Source organism: Ranitomeya imitator, chromosome 5 (genome assembly GCF_032444005.1).
Source record: "Ranitomeya imitator isolate aRanImi1 chromosome 5, aRanImi1.pri, whole genome shotgun sequence".
In the NCBI taxonomy this organism is placed as follows: Eukaryota; Metazoa; Chordata; class Amphibia; order Anura; family Dendrobatidae; genus Ranitomeya; species Ranitomeya imitator.
In genome coordinates, this window is record NC_091286.1 from 35884554 (window position 1) to 35909259 (window position 24706).

The window sequence follows — 24706 nt, forward strand, 5'->3', positions numbered from 1 at the left end:
GCTCCGTGATAGACGTAGACCTGTTGTAGGTTCACACTCCGCTTCAGAGTTTTGATGTGACTTGTACATAAAACATCGGCATGATTCACACAATCAGGTTTTTTTTATCATTATGACATTGATATTTATATGTTGGATGTTTTTTGGGGCTAGTTCTTACAGTATAGGTTAGCACAGCAGCCTTGCAGCGCTGGGGTCCTGGGTTCTAATCCCACCCAGGACAACATCTGCAAAGAGTTTGTATGTTCTCTCTGTGTTTGCGTGGGTTTCCTCCGGGCACTCCGGTTTCCTCCCACATTCCAAAGACATACTGATAGGGAATCTAGATTGTGAGCCCCATCTGGGACAGTGATGATAATGTGTGCAAAATGTAAAGCGCTGCGGAATATGTTAGCGCTATATAAAAATAAAGATTATTAAAAATAAAGATTATTATTTTTATGCACAGGTAGTGCATAATATACCTGTTTTGTATCCTAACCATTAAGAGATAACACGGGTTTGTTCAGCTTTGTAACAGGTGTCTCCTTTAAGTATTGTTGATAATCTGGTTTTTAAATGGCATGCACCCAATTCTATGTTATACTGTGAAAAAGAACTAGTGTAGCTCGAAAAGTGTCGTATGGGGCCATTGCTTCCACATGATATCTGCATATTAAGTTTTAATGGGCTGAATTAGAATCAAGTTTGCATTTTTTGGAAGCGCTGTACAACTACTCCATGTGATCCACTACTAACCCAGCCTTGGTCAAAACAACAGGGATTGTCAGATCACTGAGAGATCAGATTACAGCTGCGTTTTGAAGTCTTTTGAAAGATGAGAAGGGATCCAAGAAGTATCGTTTCTCCTTGTGGAGAGTGACATGATAAGCATGTCGAGGTGAGGAGACTTAAAGGGGTTGTCCACTACTTTCATGTAACCCCCCAATGTATCCCCCCTGGGCCCCTAATGAATTGTGTAAATACCTTCTGTTGCCGTTTTCGCCTGTGAGTGGCGCTATGGCAGCGGCTGAGCCCGGGTCACGTGACCCCCAGGCTGCAGCCACCGCTGTGTGCTGCCTGCGGGGCTGTGTGTGCTGGGGGCGGGAGGGGCTGTGTGTGCTGCGGGCGGGCGGGGCTGTGCTAGGATCTGCTGCCGTGTCGGCGGCCGGTGCATCAGCGGCTGGTGCGCTGGCCGTTGCGTCGGTGGCCGGTGCGGCGGCAGCCGGTGCGTCATCGTTGGCGGCCGGTGCCGTGGCGGCGGCCGGTGCAACGGTGGGGGTCTGTGCCGAAGGTGCTGGAGTGTGCGGTGGCGGCGGCATCTCTGTGTGCAGGCATCGTCCAATGGGACTACAAGTCCCATCGGGCTCTGCATGCTACAGTGACAGCGAGTAACACATTAGCCAATGATGGGACAGTAGTAGTCCCATCATCCGGCTAATGTGTTGAATGTAAAAAAAAAAAAAAAAACACAGTACATACATACAACACACACCATGTGACATGTAACATGTGACAACATTCAACACATGCGACATGCGGCACCATGCGACGACATGCACCATGCGACGACATGCACCATGCGACGGCATGCGCCATGCGACAACATGCGCCATGCGACGACATGCGCCATGCGACGACATGCTACATGCACCATGCGACAACATGCACCATGCGACGACATGCGCCATGCGACGACATGTGACATGCACCATGCGCCGACATGCAACATGCGCCAACATACACCATGCGCCAACATGCACCATGCGACGACATGCACCATGCGACGACATGCACCATGCAACATGCACCATGCGATGACATGTGACATGCACCATGCGACGACATGCGACATGCACCATGCGCCAACATGCACCATGCGCCAATATGCACCATGCGCCGACATGCACCATGCGCCGACATGCACCATGCGCCGACATGCACCATGCGACACGATGCGCCGACATGCACCATGCGACGACATGCTACATACACCATGCGATGACATGCAACATGCACCATGAGACGACATGCACCATGCGCCAACATGCACCATGCGCCAACATGCACCATGCGACGACATGCACCATGCGACGACATGCACCGTGCGACGACATGCACCATGTGACGACATGCGACATCATGCGACATGCGCCATGCGACGACATGCGCCATGCGACAACATGCGCCACCATGTGACATGCCCCATGCACCGACATGCACCATGCGCCGACATGCAACATGCGGCGACATGTAACATGCACCATGCGGCGACATGCACCATGCGACACCATGTGCCGACATGCACCATGCGACGACATGCTACATGCACTATGCGACGACATGCACCATGCACAGTATATACATACATACATACATACATCATACATACAGACATACAGTACATATAACATAGAGTACATACTCACCATCACTTGACACTTTGTTCCCCAAAGCCATTGTCACCTGTAAAAAATATTAAAATAATAAACAAACAATATACTCCCTGATCCGCAGAAATCCAATTAAAACGAGTGTCCCACGACGATCTCCCAGTGGAGAGCAGGAGCATCAGCTGATGCGACCACTCTCCAGGGGCTCCAGGAACACAATGATGGAAGGTACCCTTCCATCATGTATTCCTCACAAGGTATTCCTATGCCCCTGTGAGAAAATAGTCCCTAGTCTCACTTATGGCATTGCTGGGTGAGACATTTTGCCACGCAGCAAATGCCATAAAGTGAGACCAGTGAACTATAGTAACCTCAATGATGCACTGCAGGAGCCATTGTCTCCTGTCAGTGTGTCACTGAGGGTCCTATAGAGCAGTGACATCACCCGATGTCACTGTTCTATAGGGGAGATCGTCGTGGGACACTCGTTATTAATTGGACTACGGCGGACAGGTAGTATACGGTTTATTATTTTACTTTTTTTTGCAGGCGCAGAAGTATGGTAAGTATGGTTAAATGAAGAATATTAAAATACTTTTTTCCTAATGTGTGCGTGTTTTATTAACCCTTTCTTACTATTGGATTACTAACGGATAGGCGTCTTATTGACGCCTCTCCGTTATTAACCCGGCTTAATGTCACCTTACAATAGCAAGGTGACATTAACCCCTTATTACCCCATATCTCACCGCTACACGGGGGTGGGAAGAGAGGGGCTAAGTGCCGGAATTGGCGCATCTTACAGATGCGCCATTTCTGGGGCGGCTGCGGACTGGTATTTGTAGCCGGGGGGGGGGGGGAGAGCAATATCCATGGCCCCCCAGAGCTTGGTTTTAACCTGCGAGACTCGGTCGTATCTCGCTGTGTGTGATCCCGGCGTAAGGGTGCAGAAATGCTGCAGTTCGGCACAAAAGAAGTGACATGCTGCGGAGAAAAAAAAAAGCTGCGTTTCGGTGCGGCCTTTTCCGCAGCATGTGCACAACAAGTCTGCGGCTCCTATAGACTTACATTGGTTGTGGATTTAATGCAATTCCATACGGCAAAAAACGCTGCGGATCTGCAATCAAATCCGCAACGTGTGCACACAGCCTTAGCATTTAGTGAACTTAGCAAAAAGGCAAGCAAACCACAAGTGTGGGATTGCACTTTTTTGCAATTTCATCGCACTTTGAATTTTTTTCACATTTTCTGTTATACGACATGGTAAAACCAATGATGTCGTTCAAAAGTAGAACTTGTCCCGCAAAAGATAAGCCCTCACATGGCCATACTGACGGAAACATTATGGCTCTGGAAAGAAGGGGATAAACGAAAAAAGGTCCAGGGGTGAAGGGGTTTAGAAACATGGATATGGACATATCTATGGAAATAGATATATAGATATATCTGTATGTATCTATCTATCCCATATCTATCTAATTCTATCTATCTGTCTGTGTCTATCTATCTATCTATCTATCTGAGTGTGGGTTGGACAAATGTAAAAGAGGAGTTGGACAGAAATGACATCACAAATCTTTTTGAAGAGAGAGGAGGGAGAGGAGGGAGGAGTTTGGGTGTTTTTGGAGGGGGTGTGCTAGGTTCGGGCTTAGTGGCAGTGCAAAGCATCATGGAACTTGTAGTATTAGAGCACAATAACTCAGGAGAAAGGAAGTTGTCGATTAACCCCATGAGAGTTGAATCCAGCACTGAAGATGTGCTGCTACAGCATGATAACAGGTAATATTGCTAAAATAAACGCAGTAGATGTTTTCAGTGGCACATAATAGCAAGATTTATGAAAAAAAACCAAAAACTTTATAGTAGTGGACAACTTCTTTAAAGCCGTAATGCTCCTCTGGGAAATATGCAAATTGTCTCTTCAGAGAGGAAGAGAACTAGAACTCTAGTGCCACCTATTGGAAGTAGCAATCCTAACAGTCAATGTGAGAAGCAATGTCAAAACTCAAACCAAGGAATTCTAATGCACCAGGCAGCAGCTCTTCTCTTTGAGCTAATCAGTTTGCTAGACATCTTCTTGCTCCATCAGTTACCATTACCTGTGTTTTCATGCTTTGCACCACCCTGTATTTTCCTGATTTTCACCACCCTGGGTTTTCCTGCTTTGTACCACCTTGGGTTTTCCTGCTTTGCACCATGCAGCTCCCCAGAGTCCTGGTCGTTGCAGTAATGTCGTTCTTCCACCAGGGGGAGCGATGTTACGTCTGATGGCACCAAAGGAGCTCACCCTGCCAGGTATCACAGCCACACACACACTTCACACGCCGGCTACCAGGGGGAGCTAAGGGTTCTATCTACTAGGCCACTCCTCACACTTGGGTAAAACTGGGGGTTTGGTTAGGAAGTGAGACAGTAGGTCAGTCGGAATTGGAGGAGAAGCTGACTGGAGGGAGAAGGAGATAGTAGGAGAGGAGAGGAGCAGACTGGGCTCGGCCCAGGAAGGAAAGAAGGACACGGAGCTGCGCCTGCAACCCATGCGGCAGACTCCTAAGAAAGGACAAGAAAGGAAGTGTGCTGTAGTGAGTGAGCACAGAAGTCATAGCAACAGGAGTAAAACACCAGTGGGAGACCAGCTAGGAGCAGGCTGCCTCCCACTGAGCGCAGTACCGGTGGCCGGAACACCGAGGGAGTAATAGACTCTATGCTTTACTTCAGAGACCGGCAGGTCAGTCAATTCCAAGTTGGCTGCCCGACCTAAGAACCTAAGCAGACAAGGTGGCAACGTGGAGGAGGGGCGACGCTAGGGTCCCTATAAAATAGCCTCAGGCCACCACCGTCATACGGGTTGGTCCTATCCATTTGGGGGACCGAGAGAAGAGTAACAAGAGTGAGGACCCTATGGGAGCTAATGCACGTAGGGACCTACTACGTTACTGTGCACAAGGGGAAGGCTACTGATTTCCACCTGGATAAGCGGACTCTGGAATTGCCATCAGACCGGCTGGACTCTGCCTACCTTGTCATCCGGCACCCTGGACTGTGGATGCTGAAGCCTTCAGTAAAGGTAAAGGGACTGCACCCCTTGTGTCCTCGTTATTCACCGTGCCTTGCACCACCCACCATCAATATCTACACTTCTGGGAAGCCCTGGGGATATACTTCACCTGTGGGAAGGTATACCATTTAGCTGCCATTCCATCACCCCAGCGGACCCCTGAGCAGCGTCGGTCACCCTGACCGAATACCATAGGTGGCGTCACGAACACTACCATCATCTACAAACCATTTGAACTCTATTTAATTTGGGCGCCGCCCCTTGTAGGGCCATGGTCCTGGTCGGGCCACCGTGACATCCCAGCTGAGGGAAGTGAGGGACCCGGTACCGAGTACCCCATTGCCCTTTCACGTGGAGGCGCGCCGCACACCACCTTGTATGTTCCTGCTTTGCAGCACCCTGTATTTTCCTGCATTGCGCCAACGTCTTTTCCTGATTTTCACCACCTTGTCTTTTCCTACTTTGCACCACCCTGGGTTTTTCTGATTTTCACCACACTGGGTTTTCCTGCTTTGCACCACCTTGTGTTTTCCTACTTTGCACCACCCTGTACGTTCCTGCTTTGCACCACCCTGTATGTTGCTTATTTGCACCACCCTGTATTTTCCTGCTTTGCACCAACGTCTTTTCCTGATTTTCACCACCTTGTCTTTTCCTACTTTGCACCACCCTGTATGTTCCTGATTTGCGCCACCCTGTATTTTCCTGCTTTGCATCACCTTGTGTTTTTCTGATTTGTACCACTCTGTGTTTTCATGCTTTGCCCCACCCTGTATTTTCCTGCCTTGCACAACCATGTATTTTCTTGTTTTGCACAGGCTTGTGTTTTCCTGATTTGTACCACCCCATGTTTTCCAGCTTTGCACCACTCTGTGTTTTCCTAATTTGCACCATCCTGTGTTTTCTGCTTTGCACTACCCTGTATTTTCCTGCTTTGCACCAACGTCTTTTCCTGATTTTCACCACCTTGTCTTTTCCTGCTTTTCACCACCCTCGGTTTTCCTACTTTGCACCACCCTATATGTTCCTGATTTGAACCATCCTGTGTTTTCCTGATTTGCGCCACCCTGTATTTTCCTGCTTTGCACCACCTTGTGTTTTTCGGATTTGCACCACTCTGTTTTCCTGCTTTACCCCACCCTGTGTTTTCCTGATTGGATACCTTATTTAAGCCAGGCCTTGCACTTCCCTCCTTTTGAGATTGAGCTCCCAGCCTCTAGTCTAGCACTCTCACCTGTTGTGCCTCCATATTGTATTGCTGTTCTTGTGTACTAATATCTGGCTCCCAACTGACTACATTCTCTGCCTCTGCTACCACAGTGGTTGTGATAAAAAGACTCCAATACAGACCTGGATCTAGTGAAGGACACAGACAGAAGTGGGCCCCTGTGCAAGAACAGTGTATGTGTCCTTTGCAGTTCAATAACTCCTCATAACTACTCCTGCTTTGGAGGTAGAAGTGGACCTCGTTACCTCTTGGCTCCTGTGCGACGGCACAGCTTACACCAATGATATGTTTGCCATGGATCATTTCAGGCAAAGTGAAAGAGAGAATCACACTAGAAAGCAGCTAAACAATCACTGTTAGTACTTTATTCCCTTTCATTGCTGGATTCACAGCTGCATTGCTGGATTCACAGCTACTCTGCTCACTACTGATGTATAATGTCCTCCTTGCTGCTGCTGCTTCTGTATGTATACTGCACACTGTGTGTGCAGTGTATGATAGATATAGCAGCTTATCCCCACCCACTAGCTCAGAGACAAATGAAAATTAGAAAGAGTCTACAGAGGGTAAAAATGCAGAATGCAAGCCATATAGTGGCAGAAATAATGTTGTTGCAGTCAATAATGCTCTTATCTCACACTTTTTTCGGATGAACCTCGAAGGTCTGGAGGAAGTGTAAGAACAGCAGATGGTTGTCTGCAGTGCTCACATGGCATAACAATGTCATGCGAGCTCTCTGTCTTTTTAAATAAGACAACAACTTTAAATATAAGAAGCCGTTTATGCTATAGGGCAATTTCGCTGCAATAAGGGAAACTACAGGTTAAAACATTGTGCTCAGCTGGTTACAACATCAGGGACCAAAATACCTCTTGTCAGGCCAAAGACAAATACATGAGTGCGTCCAGCACATGAATCATTGCACTTCACACTTAGCTTTTTTTATTGAATCTTGGTTCCGACATACAGTATATCATCTCTGTCAGCCTCTCCATTGCACTGAGTACTGTTCATTTTCATCTGTTTTATATTCATGACCGTTACAACAGTGAAATATTCATTGTATGCAGTTTGACGTTATCGTCGCCATGTATGAAGCCTGTGGAGGAGATCCTTAATTCCAATTAAAATGGGGAAAACAAACTATGTATATAAATCAAACCGACCACTTAGGAAGCAACACTGATTGATGATCAATTTCACATGCGGTTGTGCAAATGGAATAAACAACAGATGGAAATTATTGGCAATTATCAAGACACCCTCAATAAAGTAGTGGTTCTGCAGGTGGGGACCACAGACCACATCTCAGTACCAATGCTTTCTGGCTGATGTTTTGGTCACTTTTGAATGTTGGTTGTTCTTTCACACTCGTGGTAGCTTGAGACGGACTCTACAACCCACACAAGTGGCTCAGGTAGTGCAGCTCATCCAGGATGGCACATCAATGTGAACTGTGGCAAGAAGATTTGCTGTGTCTGTCAGCGTAGTCTCCAGAGGCTGGAGGCGCTACCAGGAGACAACCCAGTACACCAGGAGACGTGGAGGGGGCCATAGGAGGGCAACAACCCAGCAGGACCCGTACCTCCGCCTTTGTACAAGGAGAAACAGGAGGAGCACTGCCAGAGCCCTGCAAAATGACCTCCAGCAGGCCACAAATGTGCATTTGTCTGCACAAATGGTTAGAAACCGACTCCATGAGGATGGTCTGAGTACCCGACATCCACAGATGGGGGTTGTGCTCACAGCCCAACACCGTGCAGGACGACTGGCATTTGCCACCGAACACCAGGATTGGCAAATTCGCCACTGGCACCCTGTGCTCTTCACAGATGAAAGCAGGTTCATACTGAGCACATGTGACAGACGTGACAGAGTCTGGAGACGCCATGGAGAGCGATCTGCTGCCTGCAACATCCTTCAGCATGACCGTTTGGCAGTGGGTCAGTAATGGTGTGGAGTGACATTTCTTTGGAGGGCCGCACAGCCCTCCATGTGCTCGCCAGAGGTAGCCTGGCTGCCATTAGGTACCGAAGTGAGATCCTCAGACCCCTTGTGAGACCATATCCTGGTGCGGTTGGCCCTGGGTTCCTCCTAATGCAGGACAATGCCAGACCTCATGTGGCTGGAGTGTGTCAGCAATTACTGCAAGATGAAGGCATTGAAGCTATGGACTGGCCTGCTCGTTCCCCAGACCTGAATCAGATTGAGCACATCAGGGACATCATGTCTCGCTCCTTCCACCAACGTCACGTTGCACCACAGACTGTCCAGGAGTTAGCGGATACTTTAGTCCAGTTCTGGGAGGAGATCCCTCAGGAGACCATCCGCCGCTTCCTCAGGAGCATGCCCAGGCGTTGTAAGGAAGTCATACAGGCACGTGGAGGCCGCACACAATACTGAGCATCATTTCCTTGTCATGAGGCATTTCCACTGTAGTTGGATCAGCCTGTAATTTGATTTTCCACTTTGATTTTGAGTATCATTCTAAATCCAGACCTGGGATATTCATTTTGATTTACATTGATAATTGTTATGCTATGAATAAAAATTTCCAAAGGAATATTTCATTCAGAGATATCTAGGATGTGGTATTTTATTTATTTTTATTTTATTTTTTTCTGCACTGTATATATAAAAAAAATTGAATTTTTAATCATTTAAATTTTCATAATCTCAAAAAAACAAATAAAAAAATGCATATTTGGTATCATCAGACATGGAAAATACTGATCTATCAAAATGTGTACCGTATAAATATTTTTTTCATCATATTGTAAATGAGATTTAAAAAAAAATGCCAGAATAACTATTTTTTTTTATCCCTTCTTCCCCCCGAAAAATTCAATAAATAGTGATTAAAAATGTACCGATAAAAAAGACAGAAAAAACAGCCCTCACACAGTTCCATTGCCAGAAAAATAAAAATGGGTCTCAGATAATGGCGACATAAAACATTTTTCTTGTTATAAAGTTCAGAATTATTTTTAAACAAGTAAAATACATAAAAATATGCCAACTTTGCCATTTTTAGTTTCCCTTTTTTTACTACATAAAAATAAAACAAATTATGACATTTGGAGAAAGAAGAGGAAGATTGAAAATTAACTCCAAGTAGTAAGGGGCTAATATAGAGGAAGGAATACTGCTGATGGGTCTAAATTTGGAGAGTTGGATCTTTAGCACCAGCTTGATTAATACTATCCTACAAAGTGATAGGCGGAAGTTACATCTCCTGGGTTCAATTGCAAAATGTAGCGCTTCAAAGGATCATGTGTCATATTTAATCCTAGTGTCCTCTTAAATGCATCGGACAATACTTTTTTTTGTATTGACGGTCTATCCCTAGCAGGGTCAGACTGGCCTACCGGAGAACTGGATGATTCTCTGGTGAGCCCAGGCACTGACATCTGCTGGCATACAGGGTCAGCAGCTGCCTAGGACCCCTGCTGCCTCAGGGGCCCCCAGCCTGGGGCATGTTGCAATAACGGCACACCATGCAGCTGCTATGGGACCCCTGAGGCACCAGCAGAGCAGCAGCGGTGGAGCAGCAGGTGAAAGGAGGCAGGAGCCGGCTGCTGCAGCTAAAGCCTGTGTCCACTGCTAAAGAGAAATTAATATTCACTACTCCCCACGTCCATGGGTGTGGAGAGCAGTGAATATTCATTTCACTCTAATAGCGTGAAGGTCAGCCGCAGCCGCCTTTTCCTGCAGCAGCTGCCCACTATCTGGGCTGGCATTAGGGGCAGGAAGACTAGGGCCCCCGCTCCCTCAGATGCCCCCAGCCAGTGACGTACCGCTAATGAGTCAGGTGTTGCCCACCCGGCGCTGCCTCCAGCGCGTGCCACATTCAACTGTATCGGCATTATAGATTCTTTTGGGGGGCTACATTGTACTCTATGAGTGGGCTGTATTATACCCTATGGGGGGCTGCATTATATTCTATGGGGGCTGCATTATACCCTATGAGGGGGCTGCATTATATTCTATGGGGTGCTGCATTATACCCTATACGGGGGCTGCATTATACTCTATGAAGGGGCGGTATTATATTCAATGAGGGGGGCTGCATTATATTCTGAGGGGGGCTACATTATATTCTATGAGTGGTGCTACATCATTACATTCTATGAGGGGGGCTACATTTTATTCTATGCGGGGGGCTATCCCAACCCCTGCTACATAATTAAGACGTGTACTACTTTATATTATACCCCGATATTAGCGTGCTTTACCGCACAATTGGTGTCTTGTATTTATTCCTATGCGCCCAAGAATGATTTTCTCTGGTGGGCCCAAGGTGCTCCAGTCCGATGCGGATCCCTATGATAGGGATCAAAAGCATCCCAGCTCCATACACTGTGTACTGGGTTTTCTCAAAACTGCTCGGGTACAGCAGATCAGATTACATTCACTTTAACTGACTGGCGCTTCGGATCTAACATTGCATTATATAATTTTAAGCAGTGGATATTCACAGAAGATTTCACTTTTTTTTTTTGCAGTTTAGAGGGTTAAATCCGATGTCCGCTCTAAGCATTTCCACAGTGGAATCTGCATCCAAATGTGAGAAACGCGCTGCCAACAAAGCAAAGATTCCGCGACAGAATCCACTTCCCTAACAATGTGTTAGTTGTAGACTCCAAACATGACACGAGTCAGAGAATACACCAAATGAATCACTGACACAACGTGTGATTATTTGGGCACATCTGGCTAGAGATTAGACACTTTTTTTTGTTTCTTAGCTGGATAACTGTACAACGCCTCAAGGTTCCATCACCACATATGACAGCTCAGGAATCTTCCTTCCTCTCTTCCTTCCTCCTTTCCTCCCTTCCTTCCTCCTTCCCTTCCTTCCTTCCCCAAGAGAACCCCTGTTAATAGATGTTTCTCCAGTTTCTTTGCTGAATTCGACTTCAAGTATTAAACCGAAGTGGGAAGCCATAAATTAGTGAGATTAACTTGTGTTCTATTTACAGCGGATTACCCTTGAAATTAGTCACTTCATTATAACAGAACTTGGTTTCACTAATGAATAACTTCCTGTCTAAAATTTTTAACTTCGGTAGAAATGGTTGAGGTTAATTGATGAGATAAGAAACACAAATGATTAATTCACTGGTGTCAAGTTTTTTAAATCTTTAGTAAAATAATGGAATTGCCGGACCCTCTGCATGCTGGATACTACTGGTGCTATTGCATATAATGTACTTTGTCTGGTTTTTGCCATGTTATCCGCCATTTTTGGGGGGAGTCTGCGCTATTTTGTGTAGTATTTTTGGCATTCAATGCAGATGTGAACAGAGCCCCCTTTCCATTTTCTTGACTGCTGTACAAAAGCCCAGTACCGGGCTCTGCTATTAATGGCTGCAGAGGCAGGGCATGTGCACCTGCTCTTCTCTCAACATAGGGTTTTAGGGGGATGTTCTTAGGATCATTGGGATGTTTGGACCCCCAGCAATCAGTAAGTTATCTAATATACTATGGATAGTGGATAACTTGTATTGGTAATAACCGTTTAACTTGTCTTTAAAGGGTTACTGTTATGCACCTGTTCAAATCCGAGCTGTGCTCCCCTCACTCCAGTCTGCTGAACTCAGACATCTCCTGTCTGCCTCCAGATTCCAGTATCTCTGCTACCTGCTCTTGGTTTTCCAGGACCTCTGATACATGTCCGTCTGCAGCTTCCAGGATGTCTACTGACCACCTGCGGCTTTCATGACCTCTGCTATTTGTTCCCAGTCTTCCAAGACTTCTGCTACTTGCTAGCAGTTTCCAGGTGCTCTGCTTCCTATCTGTGGTCTCCAGGACGTCTACTGTCTGCCTGCGGCTTTCAGTACCTCTTTATCTCTGCTAACTGCGGTTTCCAATACCTCTGCTACCTGTCTGTGGTCTCCAGGACATCTCCTGCCTGCTTGCTGCTTCCAGTACCACTTCTATTTGTTTCTGGTCTTCCAGGACCTCTGCTACCTGTCTGCGGAATCCAGGATGTCTCTAGGACATCCACTATCTGCCTGCAGCTCCCACTACCTTTGCTACCTTTCTGCGATTTCCAGGACCTCTGCTACCTGTTGCCTGCGTGCCTTAACTGCCTGCTCCACTGACGCCAGAGTCCTGTGTGTGCCCATCCGGACCTTGGGCTTCAAGGATCTACCTCACATGGTGAGCCTAACAGATACTCTCGTCAGAAACTAATGGAATATTTCTGAGAAGATACTGTGTCCTCTTCACAGTCTTTTGCTGCTCATCGGTATTCCACCAATATTAGGTTAACATTAGTAAATGGCCATCATCAAAATGGATAATACTAAGACCTGCTTGTTGTAGTTGCCTAGATATATTTACAGGGAACCTGTCAACATATAATTGCTGATTAATCTACTGGCAGCATGGTGAAAAGCAAGAAGAGCCGAGCAGATTAATATATAGTTTTGTGGGAAAAGGTTCAGTTTAATATATAACTTTTTGATCAAACTACATGATCTTTCTCTGCTTTGGAGTCCAGTGGGCAGTCTCTGATTAGGACCGCCCACTAGACTCCTAAACATAGAAAAAGCAGCAATTTTAATCAATAATTCACACATTATACTGAATTTTTCTTTTTCCAAAAAACAAATAAATGAATCTGGTCATCTTCTCCTGTTCTGTGGCATGCTGCCTGTAGAATAAACTGCATTTTTATAGTGACAAGTTTCCTTGAAAACATGAATTGCTGCTATATGATTAGTCAGTAACTTTCTTTTTATGGGCGATGCCCTTGAGGAATTCTTGCGTTGACATCTTTATCTTGCTCGAGAGACACTTTGACACACTGGGGAGTCAGCAGATTTCTAACAATTCCCATGTACATAGAGTCATATGAAATACTGCACACGACGAGACGAGTCCTCAAGAGATTTCCACCCAGAATCTAAATATTCATAAAAGGCAAAAAAAAGATCTTATAGCAACATAAAACCATGTCAACGAGCCTTCGAGGACATAACTGAGACATATAGAAGGGAAAAAACGTGAGATTCCACATTATGAAGTTGACAGTAGAAATTACAACCAAATCAACTAAACTATTACTAATGTATGTTCATTTTCTCAAATTTTGGTAAAATTTTATCCAAAGAGATTGATTCTGATTATGTTGTTTTCCATACATGGCAGATAATTTAATGGAACAGTGCAAAACTATGGCATACAATACAGTATCTCTTGTGGCATTATATGCACTGCATAGTATACACATTGCCTTGAAAAAGTATTCATACCCTGTGAACGTTTCCATATTTTTTCATGTTACACCCACAGACTTAAATGTATTTTATTGGGATTTTATGTGATATACCAACACAAAGTAGAAAGTATTTATAAAGGAAATGATACATGGTTTTCTAATTATTTTAATATAAAAATATAAATCTAAAAATTGTGATGTGCCCCCTTTAGTCTGAGTGACCAATTGCCTCCAGATGTCACATACGGTAATTAGTATACTGAGCCCACCTCTGTGTAATTTATTCTCAGTATAACTACAGCTGTTCTGTGAAGGCCTCTGAGGTTTGTTGGAGAACATTAGGGATCAAATAGCATCATAAAAAAACAAGGAACACACTAGATAGGTGAGGGATAAAGTTGTGGAGAAGAAGAAAGCAGGGTTAGGTTATAAAAAATAGCCCAAGCTCTGAACATCTCATGAAGCACTGTTCAATCCGTCATCCAAAAATGAAAGGAGTATGGCACAACTACAAACCTACCGTGTCATGGCCGCCCACCTAAACTGACATCCCAAGCAGGGAGAGCATTATTTAGAGAAGCAGCCAATGAGACGCTAGCCAGGGCCGGCGTCAGCACCCGGCGTACCCGGGCAAGTGCCGGGGCCCTGGCGAGACAGGGGGGCCCATTCAAGGCCGGCGTTAGGGGCAGGCAGCTGCCAGTGCCTAGGACCACCGCTCCCCCAGGGGCCCTCAGCTAGCGGCACATCACGGAGCTGACTCGGCAGGGGAGGGGGAGCGGCCGGGGGCTGTCTAATTATACTCACTTACTCCTGGCAGCTGGCGCAGTCCATGCAGGTCCCCGGCTCCCCAGCTTCTTCTTGTACTGAGCGGTCACATGGTACCGCTCATTACAGTAATGAATGTGCGGCTCCACCTCCCATAAGGGTGGAGCCACATATTCATTACTGTAATGAGCGGTAACGGTGACCGCTCAATACAGGAAGAAGCTGCCGGCTCTGCGAAGCAGGGACTGCACAGCGCCAGGAGCAGGTGAGTATAACGGGGAGGGGAGCGCTGCGCGATACTCACTTGCTCCTCGTTCCAGCCGCCGCTCCGTCTTCTGCAGTGACGCTGAGGTCAGAGGGCGCGGTGACGTGGTTAGTGCGCGCCCTCTGCCTGAACGTCAGTGCAGAAGACGCTGAAGAAGATGGAGCGACGGCTGGAACGAGGACAGGTGATTATTGAAAGTGCCGGGGGCCTGAGCGACGGAGAGGTGAGTATGTGAATTTTTTTTTATCACAGCAACAGCAAATGGGGCAAGTGTCTGTATGGAGCATCTTATGGGGCCATAACGTTTGTGCAGCATTATATGGGGCAAGTGTCTGTATGGAGCATCTATGGGGCCATAATGTTTGTGCAGCACTATATGCGGCAAGTGTCTCTATATACTACATGGCTGTTCTATATGCTACGTGGGTCGTGTTATATACTATGTAGCTGTGCTATATACTATATGGGCTGTGCTATATACTACGTGGCTGTGTTATATGCTACGTGGACTGTTATATACTACATGGCTGTGTTATATGCTACGTGGCTATGCTATATACTATGTGGGCTGTGTTATATACTACATGGCTGTGTTTATATGCAATCATGAATCATGGTATGTGTTAAAGGGGGGGGCCACTGAGACTTTTTCGCCCGGGGCCCTCAAAAACCTGGAGCCGGCCCTGACGCTAGCCACTACTCATGGACAAGCCAGGAGTCAGGATAGTCAAACGTTCTGAAGACAGATACCAAGAGAGCACGTCGTAAACTAAAGGGGAGAGATAAAGGCGAAGTCAGGTCACAGTCCGAGGTCAGAGTACAAGGAAGATAGCGGATCAGAGCAAAAGGACTAGGCAAACGGATGGTCAGAACAAGGTCCAAGGTGAGGCAGCAATAGATCTACAAACAGAGCACAGGAATACAAGGCAAACGTGCGCCACCTAGCAAATGCTATGATTGGCAGAGATTTGGGACTGACAGCTTAGTTAAGTAGCAGAGTAATCACTTAGAAAAGGGAACACCTGAAGGAAGCTCAGCACCTCCCAATGTCAGATTGGATGGCTGAGCTGTAAATTAAAATATTGATAGCTCAGCAAGTCACGGAAATCCACATGTACATTAGTTGCAATAAACAGCCTCAACCCTGTTTTTTGTATTGAAGCATCTAATGAGGGTGTGCAAAGATCATTGGGAAGAGTGGGGGATGAGGTGAGCTGTGGCATTGTCTTTTGTGATTGCTGGATGCTGTGTTATCAGCTGTGTATTGAGGAGTAATTATAATCCTGCCTCTGCTGATAAGTAAACTGCTGAAAACTCTTCCATGAAAGAACAGGTATGAGTCTAAAAAATCCCCGTGGCCAATGTGAGAATTGTAAGAAGCTAATGTTATTTTTTAATACAGACTGTGATGCAACTAAAAAGAATTGCTTTTTTTTTTTTTTTTTAAATATATGAAATACAAAAATCTGATTTAAACAACAGGTCATATCCTGATGATGGCACATTCCCTTTAAAGAGACCAGCTGAGTATGGAGACTTATTGGCAATGATCCATGGGAATAAAGTATGCAAATTAGCTCTCTTACAGAACAAAAGAAAGCTATCGTATAAGTACCACCTAGGACAGAATTTTTAAAGGCTTCAGATGTTGACTTATAGGGTAGGTACCTCTTCGAGGTTGGACATGGGAGTCCGTTTTCTTTTATTTTATGAGAGAGCTCATTTGCATACTTTTCTCCCATGAAGCACTGCCAATAAGACTCTATACTCAGCTGGTCTTACTAAGGAGAACCAGAACTTCCCCAGCGCTCTCCTGTTTTGTGGAACTTTCCTCCTGGAGATCGTCCTTGGTTCATGATCCCGCACATTCTCTTCCATCCCGTGTAATCAGCTGTATCAGTAGAAGGCGCTTACACATGACTGTGGTATTTGGATTTACGCACGCTACATTTGTCCAGACCATGGTTAAATCACACAGGAGCAGACACAGCCCCAGCCCTGGGAACCTGCCAAGAAGCTGCCGAAATGCTGACTGGTACAGTCATACACCGTGCGGTGGGCAGCGGGTGTCTCGTGACACAAGAGCGGCATCTTGGAAAGGTCCGGCGGTCGGCAGTCATTCATGTGACTCATATTCATAGGTCATCCTAAACTTCAGGCTTCATTCACGCACCATGGCAGCACCATTACCCCTATAGTGATGCCAGCCTTAAAGGGATGGTCTCAAAAAGACAGGTTTTACCCTATACTTAGGTGTCTAACCACTGGGACCCCCAGAAATCCCAAGAACACAGCTCTGAAATCTTGAGAGTGGCTCTGCACCTCCATGTTATGACCCTATTATGACAGCTCCAACCAAAACCACCATAAAGGGTCAAACTAATACATAGTATTCAAATACTTCTACTTTAAAGAGCCCAAATAATACAAATAATCAGTGGTGTTGTTCCTACGGTTTCTGTCATTTGTGGTCCCCTAGTAATGGAGATCTTGAGCAACTGCCTAGTTTGCCAAGCCCTAATACTACCCCTGCAAAATCTGCAGTGTTTGTCATAAAAAATTTCAAAACCTCTCAGAATAGGTTATAATTTGTTAATCACAGGACCCCCACCAATCTAGAGAAAGGGCTTCTAGGTGCCTGTTAAATGTAGCAATGGTCCTACATGAGCTCCAGTCATTGTCTATGGGATTAATGGAGATGACTGAACACCGCACTCCAGAGCCCTGTGTATTAAAATAAAATGATCAAAGGGTATCCCACTTCTCAAGCTGTCAGCCACAATCTCTGGGAAAACAGGACATTGCAGCGCCACCACAGGAGAAATTAAGCATTACACACTTTTTGTTGAAAGCAATAGGCTGTCCATGGACAGGCACGGACGAGTCGGGTCCTCCAGAGCAAGGGACACTCTTTGTAGCTGTTCTTAGTTCTGAAAATCCTGAACAATGGAACCTCCACCCCCGTATTAGCTCCATGATAGGGACAATGGGTTCCCTAAGTCAGAAAACATATGAAGATATTTTATGATTTGTATATAAAAGTGAATTATAGGGGTTGTCCAGGCTCCTCACAGTGCACACAGTGTGTGCTGTCAAGACTCTCCAGTGCCGGTTACCATACTTCCCGACACATTCCGACTAGACCTGTCCAGCCTCACTCAATTCACTTATATTGGGTGACGCCAAGCATGTCTAGTCTGCATGTGACCACATGATACAAATCACATACTTGCAGTCATGCACCTGCCTGCTCGTGGTGCAGCGCCCCAGGGTCCTGGTTATTGCAGTAATATCATTCTCCTCTAGGGGGGGGGGGTGATGTTACGTTTGGAGGCAAAGAAGGACAACTGCATCCAGGTATCACAAACATGCAACACATTTCACACTGCAGGCCACCAGGGGGAGCTCTGTCCTATTTATTAGGTCACTCCTCACATTGGTAAAACTGGTTGCCTGTAGGAAAAGTTAGTTGCTGGCTGAGCTTCGCTCAGGTAGTTGGTCCCTGGCACGGGTGGGATCCTGTCAGAGATTGAGGAAGAGCTGCAGCTTCCAGAAAGAGACACTGAAGGAGAACTGTATTGCAGAGAGGGTGAAAGAAGTCGTAGCAAAGGAGTGGATACCAGAAGGGGAACAGCCCTACAGAGGCTGCCTCCTTCTGAGGCGCAGGATCCCGGTAGCCGGAACACTGAGGGAGCAACGATCCTTTATGCCTTGCTCCAGAGACCAGCAGGACAGCTAATTTCATGTTACCTGCCTGCCCTATACCCAGGAGGCAAGGTGGCACCCCTTAGAGGCTGGGGCATGATAGAGTCCCTATAAACCGCCTCAAGCCACCGGTCATACGGGTTTGTCCTATCCATCTGGGGGACAGAAAGAGAGACATAACATCTACAACATCTGTGAGGACCTTATGAGAGGCTTAGCAGTAAGGTACTACAACACATGGCACTAGAGGAAGGCTACTGATTTCTACCTGGACAAGGGAACTCTGGACTTTCCTCCAAACCGGCCAGACTCTGCCTGCCCTGTGATCTGGTGCCCTGGACTGTGGATGCTGAAGTCTTCAGTAAAAGGTAAAGAGACTACAACCCTGTGTCCTCGTTCTTCACTGCACCTTCCACCATCTTCCATCTACATACTGGGAAGCCCTGGGGACACACTTCACCTGTGGGAAGGTATACCATCTAGCTGCCATAACATCACCCCAGCGGACCCCTTAAAGCAGCGTCGGTCACCCTGACCGAATACCACAGGTGGCGTCATGAACATTTCCCCTTTAAAGACCCTTCCCTTTTAAACGGATGTCCCAGGGCCACGGACTGGGTCAGCCACCGTGACATCCCCCTGTGAACCGCAGGACCCTGTACCGAGTACCCCGCTGCCCTTGGGGGCGCTCCAGTGGCACCGAAGTATCCTGACAGCGCGCACTGTGCACACTGAGAGGATTCACAAGTCACGTAGAGTGAATACAGACTAGAGCCTGAAACCTGGACAACCCCTTTAAGAACAAATGACCTCTGAAAAGTCTTGCGTAGTTCTTCATCCTTTCCATCATAAGCTGATCTGAGATCGGTGCCTCTTCAGACAGTTCTCGTGGTTTCACGTGTGACAGCACTGGTGAGAATGATGCATAGTATTCTGTGAGATGTCAGTCATATGATTGAGGAGCTCCTCACATTCCTAATATATGAGGAGCTGGATTTAATTCCACGGTTTATATTTGACAAATATTAATGTGCATTGATTTCCAGGAGCAGAAATATTCATATATAGGAATTACACATAGTGGAAACTCATTAGTCTAATTACGGTAACTCAGATGTTGCAAAAATAAACATCAGAAGCTTCTAAACACGATATCATCACATGGGCAGCCCGGAATTGTATAAAGGCATAGTAGTCTTAGTGTATGTAAACTTTTGACTTTTCTATAAGTGATAAAAATGCCTTAAAACATTCTCTCTCTCATTATTCTGTCAAATATTAATAACTATGGAGCAAAAGAGGGGAGAAGCTAGCGCTGCCTAAGGTTAAGATGCAATACATAAAGTGCAAATGCGCATATTGATTTCTAACTGTATTTTCAAAATGAGACATTTAGCAAACAATTGATCAATTCTTTGAGCTACCCCGCCACTTCACGGCATTCTCATAATGGGGCAGTCCTACTCTACGTTTTTTATATTCGCTGTGCCATAAAGGCCTCCTAAATGAACTAAAAGCAAGACCACATTAAATGCAAGCTGTACCTGGAGCATTACTGAGTCACCCCCATGGCACCAGAGGGGCAAGCGAGGATAAAGGTTGACCAGGTCCAGACAGACATTTCAGATCCAACCTCCACACTGCCCATCCAGCACCACAGATAAAGAGTGAGACGGGCTGAGACACAGGTGTATAATTAAACAAAGCCTTTTTAATGTCTCATTTTGAAAATACAGTTAGAAATCAATATGTGCATTTGCACTTTATGTATTGCGTTTTAACCTTAGGCAGCGCTGGCTTCTCCCCTCTTTTGCTTTGATATTGGTACGTGGCTGACCACCACTGTTGCCGTGCGCGGCGCCGGATTACTTGCGCCATTCTTTCTGTGTTTCTGTGATTGATAGGCTGCTATACACACATACAGCAGCCCTGCCCTGCCCTAGGCTTTGTTTAATTATGCACCTGTGTCTCAGCCTGTCTCACCCTTTATCTGTGGTGCTGGATGGGCAGTGTGGAGGTTGGACCTGAAATATCTATGCCTGGACCTGGTCAACCTTTATCCTCGCTTGCCCCTCTGGCGCCATGGGAGTTATTCAGTAATGCTCCAGGTACAGCTTGCATTTAATGTGGTCTTGCTTTTAATTCATTTAGGAGGCCTTTATGGCACAGCGAATATAAAAAACGTAGAGTAGGACTGCCCCATTATGAGAATGCCGTGAAGTGGCGGGGTAGCTCAAAGAATTGATCAATTGTTTGCTAAATGTCTCATTTTGAAAATACAGTTAGAAATTAATATGTGCATTTGCACTTTATGTATTGCGTTTTAACCTTAGGCAGCGCTGGCTTCTCCCCTCTTTTGCATTATTAACTATGGTAAGGCTACCTGACCTAAAACGGGAAAGGTTTATTCTGATTTCATGTCAGATATTGAGAAAAACATACAGAAGTGTCTTTTTATATAGTATATGGAAACTCCTGGTTTCAACCGTATGTGGGTGTCTTCTTGAGCGAAACACCCACTTGGCTAACAGGACTAGATTTACATTATGGTTAAGACGGGGGCCATATCTCAGAAATGGAGAGGCACAGGAATTAAAGAAAAACAACAGCAGATTCAGCAGAAAAGTGGCATTTTTCCCAGGCAAAAAAATTACACTTAAACAGCAGAGTCTAACTCCAAGGAAATCAAGCTTCTGTGAAATCAAACTGTCCACTTAGGAAATAACACTGATTGACAATCAATTTCACATGCTGTTGTGCAAATAGAATAAACAACAGATGGAACTTATTGGCAATTATCAAGACACCCCCTATAAAGGAGTGGTTCTGCAGGTGGGGACCACAGACCACATCTCAGTACCAATGCTTTCTGGCTGATGTTTTGGTCACCTTTGAATGTTGGTTGTGCTTTCACACTCGTGGTAGCATGAGATGGACTCTACAACCCACACAAGTGGCTCAGGTAGTGCAGCTCATCCAGGATGGCACATCAATGCGAGCTGTGGCAAGAAGGTTTGCTGTGTCTGTCAGCGTAGTGTTCAGAGGCTGGAGGCACTACTAGGAGACAGGCCATTACACCAGGAGACGTGGAGGGGGTCGTAGGAGGGCAACAACCCAGCAGCAGGACCACTACCTCCGCCATTGTGCAAGGAGGACCAAGAGGAGCACTGCCAGAGCCCTGCAAAATGACCTCCAGCAGGCCACAAATGTGCATGTGTCTGCACAAACGGTTAGAAACCGACTCCATGAGGATGATCTGAGTGCCCGACAACATAAGGGTTGTGCTCACAGCCCAACATCGTGCAGGACGCTTGGAATTTGCCACAGAACACCAGGATCGGCAAATTCGCCACTGGCGCCCTGTGCTCTTCAAAGATGAAAGCAGGTTCATACTGAGCACATGTGACAGATGTGACAGTCTGGAGACGCCGTGGAGAGCGATCTGCTGCCTGCAACATCCTTCAGCATGGCCAGTTTGGCAGTGGGTCAGTAATGGTGTGGGGTGGCATTTCTTTAGAGGGCCGCACAGCCCTCCATGTGCTCGCCAGAGGAAGCCTGACTGCCATTAGGTACCGAGATGAGATCCTCAGACCCCTTGTGAGATCATATGCTGGTGCGGTTGGCCCTGGGTTCCTCCTAATGCAGGACAATGCCAGACCTCATGTGGCTGGAGTGTGTCAGCAGATCCTGCAAGATAAAGGCATTGAAGCTATGGACTGGCCCACCCGTTCCCCAGACCTGAATCCAATTGAACACATCTGGGACATCATGTCTCTCTCCATCCACCAATGTCACATTGCACCACAGACTGTCCAGGAGTTAGCGGATGCTTTAGTCCAGGTCTGGGAGGAGATCCCTCAGGAGACCATCCGCCGTCTCATAAGGAGCATGCCCAGGCATTGTAGGGAGGTCATACAGGCACGTGGAGGCCACACACACTACTGGGCATCATTTCCTTGTCTTGAGGTATTTCCAATGAAGTTGGATCAGCCTGAAACTTCATTTTCCACTTTGATTTTGAGCATCATTCCAACTCCAGACCTCCGTGGGATATTAGTTGTGATTTATGTTGATCATTTTTAGGTTTTATTGTTCTCAACACATTCCACTATGAAATGAATAAAGATTTACAACTGGAATATTTCATTCAGTGATATCTAGGATGTGGGATTTAGTGTTCCCTTTATTTCTTTTGAGCAGTATATATATATATTATATATATATATATATATATATATATATATATATATATATACATACACACACACACACAGATTAGGCAATACTTGCCTCTGCTGATACCCCAATACTCCTTTCAGATGCTCCCGTAGTTCTCTGTTGGTCTCTGCATCCAGGAAATCACTGGTGCGCCATCTCAGTAACCTGATTCATCTTCTACATGGCTAATATTATTTTCATCACCTGCTACTCCCTCTATGATTATCATTTGTTCATTTTTAATGATGAGAAAGCGTTTTGGGATAAGGTGTTATCTGAATTTTTGCATTCAATTCCTGTTTAGTCGTTTTTTTCTGTGTTCGCCATTATGGGTGTAGTTTTTTAATATACAGATACTTGTGACCGATTTATTATTTATGGCTTTAAAAAGTTGCAATATGTTTGTAGTTGTGAGTTGTTGGTTTTTTTTGTACGGCAGAAATATTGGCGCAAATGTTAGAGTGTTGTGAGACATTGTAACAGATCGTGTGACTTGTTGCAGCGATCTCTGCACTTCCGTGAAGTTCCTTCTGGTCGTCATTTCTGCTATATATTGTGATACTGTAGTTGCGCACAAGTTTCCTAAGTCTAACAAAGAAACATATTTGGAATTGCGGCATCTTTAAAAGTCTAATATATAAAAATATGAATAATAAACCAATCTACACAATAAGTGCAGTAAAAAAAGGAAACACCAAATATAACTATTTTTATTCTTCTTACCTTCCATCAAAAAAGCGATCAAAAAGTTACATCTGTGGTATCAATAAGAATAGTAGGAAGCAAAAAACAATCCGTCACACGGCTCGAAAAAGGATAGTTTACAAAGTTAAGTCTTTTTTTTACCACTAAAGTACAAAAAAAAAACAGCAAAAAACAGTGACCTGAAGAATTGTGTTTCCAGGTCATTTTTTACTGCTCAATGAATGATATAAGAGCAAAACCTGAAAAACAATAGTGAAATTGTGTATTGGAATTTTTTCCCCCATTTTTAAGCACATTATATGGTAAAGTGAATGATGTCAGGTGAAATTACAACTCGCCCCACGGAAAAAAAAAAAACTAAAACCTCTCCTACAGCGATGTAAAATGAAAATCTAAACAAGTTATAGTTCTTGGTAAGAGGGGAGGAAAAAACAAAAGTGCAAGAACGAAAAAGGGGGTGAAAGTCGGACAACTCCTTTAAGTTAGTAAATCTTTTACCTCCCACTTCAGGTAAATGGTAATTACGCCTTATAGTCACTTTTTCATGTTCCCCTTTTCTCTAATTTTGTTTTTGTAAAAAATGTCTTAAAAAATAGAATTTTCAAAAGTAGAAAAAACGAAACATTATGCAACATAATTTGTTGTCTGGGTATTTTTTATTTTAACTGCCTTTATCTCGAGCCATGGTGACTTGATGGATGGACGAAGATCGATTTTGTGAAAACCAAGATAGGTCCACCAGGGTCTTCTCCTCCGTTATCTTGACAGTATGAAGCCATCGGGTTGCCGGACTTCCTCTTCGCCTTGTTCCTTCCGACCATGATGTCCATTTTCATATGATGTCTCTAAAGTAGGCAAGTCGTAGCTTGGTGATCCTTGCTTCCAGTGACATGTCTGGCTTGATTTGTTCCAACATTGATTTATTCGTTCTTCATGCCATCCATGGTAACATCCTTCTCCATCTCCACATTTCAAAGGCGTCGATTCTTCTTCTGTCTTGAGTTAATTGATGATAATTAACAATCAATATCTATGGGAGCGTCACTCTGTCCGAAGCCTTTATAAACTGCGCAGGCGCAAGCGCCGGCGCAGTCTGGCCCCCACAGAGTGACGCTCCCAGGAGATTGCGGTATGCGTAAACACTGAACGCATACCGCGATCTCCA